General features: G+C 44.4%; 1 non-coding gene across 1 annotated transcript; it reads left to right on the top strand.

Annotated features, from left to right (window-relative positions):
• Positions 1-9,378: 9,378 nt before the first annotated feature.
• On the top strand, positions 9,379-9,485 carry LOC120929729. Its single transcript, XR_005747436.1, has one exon. It is a non-coding gene; the product is annotated as a U6 spliceosomal RNA (small nuclear RNA).
• Positions 9,486-9,836: the final 351 nt, after the last annotated feature.

Raw genomic sequence — 9,836 nt, 5'->3', positions numbered from 1 at the left:
AAGTGTCTAAATGCTGTAACAACCTAACAAAACGGACCTTGTAGAAAAAGGAATTTACCCCACGGGGCTTTGGACAGCAAAGGTATAAAAGTGTAACAAATGTAATATAATAAAACATGGTTTATTTTATGGTTGTCAATAACATACATTTTAAATGCAATGACAATTAAAAGAAAACCCTTTACGGATCTGGTGATACAATACATATTCCACAATATTGGACAAATGTATACAACATTGCTTTATGCTGTGTGATGTGCGTTCCCCGACGCGTTTCGACCTCTAAGTGGTCTCTTCAGGGGGATGGTTGATTCTACAAAAATATACATAACATAAATTTGCGATCAAAAAAGTATAAATATAAATCACATAAATTGACCCAAGAATAAGGTTTACCGTTAACGAATGAAGTGGGTTTTGTAATGACCAGAGATGTGCAGAGCCGTTAGAAAGTCCGAAGGGAGCGCCACCCACAACCCCATGGGGGAGAGAGGGAAACCAAAACAGACCCCAGGGGGGTTGCAAGGAGCCGCACAGTGGACGCCCTCCGAGGATCAGGGGACCTTAGTTTACAGACTAACTTTACTAGAATACATTAAGCTTGTGTATTACAGGGGTATTTATATTTAAAAAGTGAAATTGTGGCCGGAACTCCGCTTTAAAGCGGAGGTCCACACAAAAATGCAACCTCCGCTGTCAGGATTCCTCAGCCTCTCCAGTGTCACATTCGGCACCTTTCAGGGGGGAGCAGATACCTGTCTAAGACAGGTATTTGCACCCACTTCCGGGCATAGATAGATGCATTATCTGCGGGTATCTACGCCACGTCCGGCACGCCCCGCTGTCTTCTGGGAAACACACAGGTCCCAGAAGATAGCAGGGACCATTCAGATTGCGCAGCTCGACTCAAGCGTATACAGTAGGGAACCAGGAAGTGAAGCCGCAAGGCTTCACTTCCTGATTCCCTTACTGAAGATGGCGGTGGCAGCACCCGAGAGTCGAGCGGTAGATCAGCTTCAGGTGCCGACATCACAGGCGCGCTGGACAGGTACCTCCGCTTTAATGCAGAGAATAAATTAAGATAAAAAAAATGGGGAACCCCATGTCATTTTTCTAATGGGACTCCTAAGAAATCAGAAAAGTCCTTTTAACCAGGCATTCGGTATGACCCCCTCCCCCAAACCATACTAGACCATGTGCCCAAAACCCTGGAGAAAGGGGGGAGGGCTGACAACACCCCTCCCCCAAACCATACTAGGCCATATGCCCAAAACCCTGGAGAAAGGGGAGGGGTAACTTACAAGAGGTACACAAACAAAAAGGTAAATAGCAAATAGAAACACCTGTATCATTAAAGTATTTTATTAGAAAAAAAATGTAACAAAAATGTAACAATGTATGCCAACATCAATCACGTCATCTAGTGAAATAGATCCATGTTATTCATAGTAAGCGACGTCCAATGATGTTGACCCACCGCCACGACAATGCTGCCCTGTCATGACTCCCATGGCAAATGACAGATCCCTGGCGCTGCTGAAATGTTGGTAAATCTGGTCAATATTTTTCAATTACATCATCCAGGATCCCTGCTGCTGTTGTTTACATTTCGCCACTAAGGCTCCAGGCACACTTCGCTATTTGAAATTGTGGCCAGAATCGCTGCAGTTCTGACTGTGATTCCAACCGCATTAAAGACGGCCATGGGCCAAGCCCAACCCCTGAAAAGCAACCCCACATTAAAATTCCCCCTCCACCAAATGATTTGGTCCAGTGCACAAAGCAAGGTCCATAAAGACATGGATGAGCGAGTTTGGGGTGGAGGAACTTGACTGGCCTGCTCAGAGTCCTGACATGACGAAAACTGTACTAATTAAACAAAAGTCGGATGTTGAGTTTAAGTAAGACAAAAATTTTATAGTCTGCACATCCAGCTTTTGTCTGACGAAAAAACGGAATCGGCTGTCGAAAGCACCGTACTAACGATCCGTAAATCATCAGATAGCTCGTCGGACAACATTTTATTTCTGGATTTCGTATCATGTGTGAGGGAAATTCATTCAAATTCATGTGCGTGTAAAGGCAGGCGTCCCAATACTTTTGGTAATATAGGGTATAAAAAATGACAGTACCTTTTATCTATAGAACTAAAAGAGAAGGTTATTCTCTCTAATGGGACAAAAAAAAATGACAGCCATTGACTACTCTATCCAAAAAAAAACATACAGAAAGTTTTGTATAATTTAATGCCTTATGCCACGTGATGATCGGAATTCCGCTTAAAGGGTCACTAAAGGAATTTTTTTTTAACTAAATAGCTTCCTTTACCTTACTGCAGTACTGGTTTCATGTCCTCATTGTTCGTTTTTGCTATGATGTTGCTGTAATCCTTCTCTGTTCTGAACACTTCCTGGTTGTCTGTTTCCTGATGAAAAAAGTCATGGGAGCTTTCTCTCTGTGGCACTAATCAAGGAGGTGTGATTACTGTGTGTCTTAAACCCCTCAGAACCAATCACTTTCGTTTTACAAACCATCACGGCCCTCTATTGGCTCTGTGTCTCTGTACTTCACAGAAGCATGAAACTAGATGCATAAACTAAACTGAAACTACAGGTACATTATATGATTGATTTTTATCAATTTTTAATCATTTTCAAAAGGAATCCGTTAACTATTATGTCTCTATACCCTGTAAACAGTCATTTCAGCAAAAAAAAATTGTTTCCTTTACAACTCCTTTAAGCCCTGTACACACAGCCGGGATTCTTGTCAGACGAGATTCCTGGCAAGATTTTCTTGCTGGCCAAGTGTACACACGTACGTTTTATAGGAACCGCCGTTCTTTTGAATGGCACGAACACAGTGCCGTTATCGACTACGACGAGCATGCGCTCGTCACATTCGATGCCGTCGCTGCCATCTAAGGTATGTATACAGCTCGGGTTCCTCGGCAGGAAAACACTGCCGAGAATCTCGACGAGAAAATAGAGAGCAGGTTCACTATTTTTCTCGGCTAGATTCTGGGCAGTTTTCTCGACGAGAAACCTCAAAGCCTCGTACACAGGCACGGTTTACTCGCAAGAAAGCTCTGCCAGCAGTTTTCTTGCTGTTTCTGTCCGAAAAAACCGTGCGTGTGTACGAGGCTTTATACACATAAATGAGGAACTGCATCAAAAAAACACAACCACTCGGCCAGCATTTGACACAGGTAATAACCTATTAAACAATAGAAAACTGTTTTTCACATGCAGCTCAATTTATCAAGGACAAAACAGTTTTATGCATTTCCCAATGATGTCTGCTCCAGCTTTGACATGTACCGTGTGCAATTGACAGCTCCATACATAAGAGAAATGAATGGAGACTGTCAAACACACGCCAACACATGAAGTTACCATGCAGAGTGCTGGGCCTACTTACACAGTTTATGGAGAATCAGGTGATGTCGGGACTATGTTCTATACAGTACAATAGATCTTATTGCTGATACTTAACCGCTATATTATTCCGCTTAACCGTCATAAAATAATTAGCTTATTAAGTAATAACCTGAATGAGTATTAATAATATAACTGAGTAATAACACAAATGAGGTTACATGAAATAGTAAGCTGTGAGTTATTCTTGTAAATGAGTCACATAAGGACGGGAGTGAGTTTGTGTTGACCGCAGTAAACTGTCAAGGAAGTCAGGTTATAATCCTACATGAACTTTGCTTTAATTCCCGGCCTAGAGCTGCATTTTGCTGTCATTGCCTAGAGGTTGGCGTGCAAACCCTATATAAATAACACTGGCTACAGGTGAACACATTCCACATATATGTCTCTATTTTTTGCTTTTACACCATTTAGCATTGAAAGGAATGCTGATTTGTAACATCCAAGCCATTAGAATAATGTCATGAATGTGTGTACATAATTTGTAACATATAATGTCATAATCTAAGCACTTAAGGCGTCCAAACAAGAGATTAGCGTTATTTGATTTGTCTGATTTTAACGCAATATTTTTAGCCAATCTCTGTTCTTTCTGCCAGGGTCTGTCTGTATGTGCTTTTATGTCTACATTAATATTATTTTAACAATAATAAAAATAAACATGAAATCTGAGCATGCAAGTTTTTGCATATGAAAGATCTATTGACAGTTACATTGTAAGGGCTCTTTCACACGGGACGGATCCGATCCGCAGACGGATGGAAAAATAGGTTTTTCCTCCAGAAACCGAGCATAGCGGAGCCTGATGAGATCGTCCGCTGACACCCGCAATCCAATAGGGACACATGTACAGTATGTCCGTTTTTCATCCGAAAACGGATGGCTGAAAAACGGACAGGGGAAGATCCACATACATCTGCGGCGGCCGCAGCGTATGTAAGATACGCTACGCCGCTGTAACTTACTTGGCTTTTCTTTGAATCCTCAACTAATCCGCGCCATAAGTTATGGCAGCGTAGCGTATCTCTCGTGGCGTAAGGGCGCGGAATTCAAATTTGGCGAGTAGGGGGCATGTTTCATTTAAATGAAGCGCGTCCCCGCGCCGAATGAACTGCGCATGCGCCATCCCTAAAATTTCCCGGCGTGCATTGCTCTAAATGACGTCGCAAGGACGTCATTGGTTTTGACGTGGACGTAAATTACGTCCAGCCCCATTCACGGACGACTTACGCAGACTACGTAAAATTTTCAAAATTATACACAGGAACGACGGCCATACTTAACATTGAGTACGCCACCATATAGCAGCTTTGACTATACGCCGGAAAAAGCCGAACGGAAACGACGTAAAAAAATGCGACGGCCGCTCGTACGTTTGTGGATCGTTGGAAATAGCTAATTTGCATACTCAACGCGGAATACGACGGGAGCGCCATCTAGCGGCCACAGAAAAATTACATCTAAGATCCGACGGCGTACTAAGGCATACGCCTGTCGGATCTAACACAGATGCCGTCGTATCTTGTTTTGTGGATACCAAAACAAAGATACGATGCGCAAAATTTGAAATTACGCGGCGTATCAACAGATACGCCGGCGTAATTTCTTTGAGGATCTGCCCAGGGCCGCTGATAGGGCAGTACAGCCAGCCCTGATGTACCGGGCCCGGCTCAGCTAGGGGGCCCGGGAAGCTTTATAGTTAAATTCTGACAGAATATATTAAAATGTTTTTCTAAACCCCCCATGTTCCTGCTTGCTTTTTAGGGTGTACTTACATAATCCTGGGCCCCATTAGGGCAATAGAGGGGCCCAGGAAGTGAAATCACTGAAGGGACTTTATTTCCATTTTCGGGGGGCGCAGGTAGATAAAGCCTGGTCGCATAATGCGCTGCACATATTCTAGTTCCGGCTGCCCTCTGCTTGCCTGGCAGAGTGATTTATGTGTACAAGGCTCCCTCAGTAAGTGCTGTCTGTGGGTGGGAGTGAGAGAGTCATGTGACTGTCTGGCTGAGAGGATGCAGGAAACTTAATCGAGCAGCGGTGCACAGCTACAGGCAAGGAAGGGCACACAGTCACACCAGCTACCATGGAAAGAAGGTACAGCCCCCTGACTCCCCACTGTGTTCATGATTATCGTCATTAGGATGATCACAGCACTTTAGATCCTCTATTGCTCTTCCACAGTGTCACATGGCTATTGGGTCTGAGTGTGTACAGACTGTCACACAATAGAGCCATAACAAAGTCAGCACTCAATAGCCATGTGGCACTGTGGCAGAGCAATAGAGGATCTAAAGTTCTGTGATCATCATAATGATAATCATAAGCATGAGATGCTACTTTACACTTGCTACTTGTTTGGATGGAAGGGGGGGGGGGGGGTAAAAACATGTAGCTGAGCTGCATTTTTTTAACCACCCACCAACCACCCCTCCTTAAAGAAGCTTTCACCCAAACCTTACAATTAGATCTGCCTGCCATTTTTTCATGTGGATCTGTATGATCTGTATGAAAGCTCTATATAGGATGGAATCCAGATATACATAGATTTAAAAAAAAAAAATGCTGCTATCTCTCTGTATTGTGGGTTTGTGATGCTTTTCTATGTGGATATAAAAGCTAATTTTTTTTTCTGATGCTGGGAGTGTGGTCAATCTTCCTTCCACATTGCCTGTTGTGAGTGGACACAAGTCCAAATTTCCATTTGGCCACCCATAGAGACATCACAAGTCCTCCCCTGTGGGCTGTGCATTGTGTGCAGATGCAAACTGAACAGACCTGGAAATCAGAACACATCTGTCCCATTTAGCTCCAATTCTGCAGAGAATCCACTCACTGATCCCTTGCTGAGTGGAGCAGCACTGTGTGAAAGGGCCCTCATGCTGGAAAGGTAGTGGTTGGCAAAGTACATATGCAGCTTCCGCAAAGCAACTACTGTAACCACCCACCATGTTTCCTGCTGAGGAGGTGATACAATGCCTGTTCACCACCAGCCAAATTCTGTCAGAAGAGCAATCCGCATGCAGATCACTCTTCAGAGAGCAATGCTAGTGTGAATTGGGTCATACAGATTTAAATAATTTTTTGGAGTGCATGCCTCAGCTGATTTAAAGGCATAATAGATGTGCTGGCTTAAAGCGGGGGTTCACCCTATCGACGGGAAAAAAAATATTTTTTTTTCTTTTACCTTTAAATCAGGCATTGTAGCGCGAGCTACAGTATGCCTGTCCCGAATTTTTTCCCCCCATACTCACCTTGTAGTCGTCCATCGAAGATACCGGGGAATGGGCGTGCCTCTGGAGACGGAGGATGATTGACGGCCGGCTCTGGCGCGTCACGCTTCTCCGGAAATAGCCGAAATAGGCTTGGTCTTCACGACGCGTGCGCATAGCCTGTGCGCACGCGCCGTGAAGAGCCGAGACCTACTCCGGCTGTCTTCGGGGAGAGTGACGTGCCAGGGCCGGCCGTCAATCATCCTCCCTCTCCATAGGCACGCCCATTCCCCGCGGGAGCCGGAATCTACGATGGACGACTACGAGGTGAGTACGGGGTTAAAAAAATCGGGACAGGCATACTGTAGCTCGCGCTACAATGCCTGTCTCGATGGTAAAATCCACTACGAGAGGGTGAACTACCGCTTTAAGGAAAATTGAATCCTTAAAGTCAGCTGCAGCACTCTCATTTGTTAGAAGGAATGTGATTAGCCTGGACAAAGATAAATATCACTTAAAATATCACTTTTTTGAGGCGGGGTTGGGGGGGGCCCCATCAGGTAGGCTGTACGGGGCCCCATGATTTCTAACAGCGGCCCTGGATCTGCCCCAGGGTCTGCATGTGTGAAAGAGCCCTAACTCTCTGAGGCTAATCAACTTGTAAAACAACCCATTCAGTTTAACCGCTTCCATACTGGGCCTATTCTGGCACTTCTCTCCTTCATGTAAAAATCGTTTTTCTTTTGCTAGAAAATTAGTTAGGGACCTTGGATTGTAAGCTCCTTGAGGGTAGGGAGTGATGTGAATGTATATTTAAAGCGCTGCGTAAATTGACGGTGCTATATTCAGTAAGTACCTGAAATAAATAAATCATTGGAGAACATGAAGTGTTGGAGTAACAAATGCTTTAAGTGGAAAGGAATATATTAAAAGCCTACAAACACACAGGCTGCTTGCTACAGGGGGCACTAGGCAGGAGCAAGGGACCAGGAATGCTGGCAGGGGGCCAGAGAAGAGGAGAATCGGGGCTGCTCTGTGCATAACAATTACACAGATCAGGTAAGTAAAACATGTTTATTATCTAAAAAATGTTTTTAAAGTATGTCTTTAATATCACTTTAATTATCTATTGCTGCCGAATCTGCAGGGTCTTAAGGCTTATTAAAAGTGACTCTGTCACTTAACCGCTTCCCGACTGGCTCCTGTATGGCTCTGCTGCGCGATTTGCCGTATATATACTGTGGCCGCTTTAAGAGCCGTAACAGGTGCGTATGTGCCCACTGCATGGCGGGGGACCTGATGCACATGGCCGGTGGTCATGATCCCTGCCGGCCATCCGCGATTGCGGGCACAAGAGCAGGAACGGGATTCTGTGTGTATAAACAATGGTCTGTCTTCTCTCCCAGTCAGTCCAATCCCCTCATAGTTAGAACACACCTAGGGAACACACACTTAAACCCTTGATTGCCCCCTTCCCTGCCAGTGACATATACACAGTATCAGTGGCTATTTTTAGCTCTGATCGCTGTATAAATGTCACTGGTCCCAAAAAAGTGTCCGATTCGTCCACGCAATATCGCAGTCGTGATAAAAATCGCTGATCGGCGCCATTACTAGTAAAAAAAAAAAAATGCCTAAAATCAATCCCCTATTTTGTAGACGCTATGGCCCAGATTCAGGTAGGAGATATGACGGCGTATCTCCAGATACGCCGTCGTATCTCTGAGTGTGAGACGTCGTATCTTGGCTCCTGATTCAAAGAATCAGATACGCCAGAATTTGGAGGGGCCCATGGGCTTGAGCCCAGTCAAGCCCAATGGTAAGTCCAGCCCTGCACACATACACACGGATATGTTTTTGGTGTTCTGGTAATCAATCATTGGCTGGGACCCGCTGATCGGCTTGTGCTGTCAGAAATAACAACCTAGGGCCAGATTCTCGTACCTGCGGCGCAGCGTAACCCGTTTACGTTACACCGCCGAAAGTTTTCAGTCTAAGTGCCCGATCCACAAAGCACTTACCTGTAAACTTGCGGCGGTGTATCGTAAACACGTCCGGCGCAAGGCGGCCCAATTCAAATGGGGCGGGTACCATTAAAATTAGGCGCGCTCCCGCGTCGGACGTACTGCGCATGCTCCGGTCGCAAATTTCCCGACGTGCTTTGCGCAAAATTATGACGCGCCGACGTGTTGAGAATCGCGACGTGCATAACGTACTTACGCCGGGAAAACAAAAAAATTCGAAAGCGTCGCGGGAAAGACGGGCATACTTTAACATGGTGGAGTAATTTTACACCATGTTAAAGTACCCCTAACTTTGCGACGGAAAACTAAGACTTGCGCCGACGTAACGACGGGAAAAACCTTTGTGGATTTGCATACCCGACGCTGGTTTACAACGCAAACTCTCACCAGCGGCGGCTGAAGTATTGCATCCTAGGATCCGACGGTGTAATTCAATTACACCTGTCGGATCTTAGGGCTATCTATGCGTAACTGATTCTATGAATCAGTCGCATAGTTAGAACGGCCCTAAAACAGAGATGCGACGGCGTATCAGGAGATACGCCGTCGTATCTCTTTTGTGAATCTGGCCCCTAGTCAGGGCAGCATGCCCTCTTTACTCAGAAGCGCTGATCAAATACCAGATACATGATCTAGAGCGGCCACCCTTCAGCAGTAAATGTTCTTGGGGCGGTCTGCAATCGGTTAAAACACATGCACCATTGTTTGCTTGCTTCGGCAGCACATATACTAAAATTGGAACAATACAGAGAAGATTAGCATGGCCCCAGCTCAAGGATGACACGCAAATTCTTGAAGCGTTCCATATTTATAAAAAAAAAAAAAAAAGATTTGCAGTGAATGTTTGGTAAATGTAAAAAATGCTGCTTTATAAATATGACCCTGTGGATTGGATTTTCTTTTAATTCTAACCATAACACATAAAGAAAATGTGTACAACATAACTGTACTTTATGTTTCAAGCACTTTAATATGAACTATTCAGAATTGTAAAAAAAATAAAATAAGATTTACTTTCTGTATTCCAGCATATTTAACAGATCTCATTGTTGATTTCTTTCATTCACTGAATCAAAAACAATTTTGTTATAATTTTTCTTCTAACTGGGTTTAAGGTTATCTGAAGCAGCGATGAAAACTATGCAAAACCTTTTGTCTAGGCA

This window comes from Rana temporaria, chromosome 2, assembly GCF_905171775.1.
Source record: "Rana temporaria chromosome 2, aRanTem1.1, whole genome shotgun sequence".
Taxonomy (NCBI): Eukaryota; Metazoa; Chordata; class Amphibia; order Anura; family Ranidae; genus Rana; species Rana temporaria.
The sequence above is the reverse complement of the archived record's forward strand: the minus strand, read 5'-3'. Positions and strand labels throughout refer to the sequence as shown.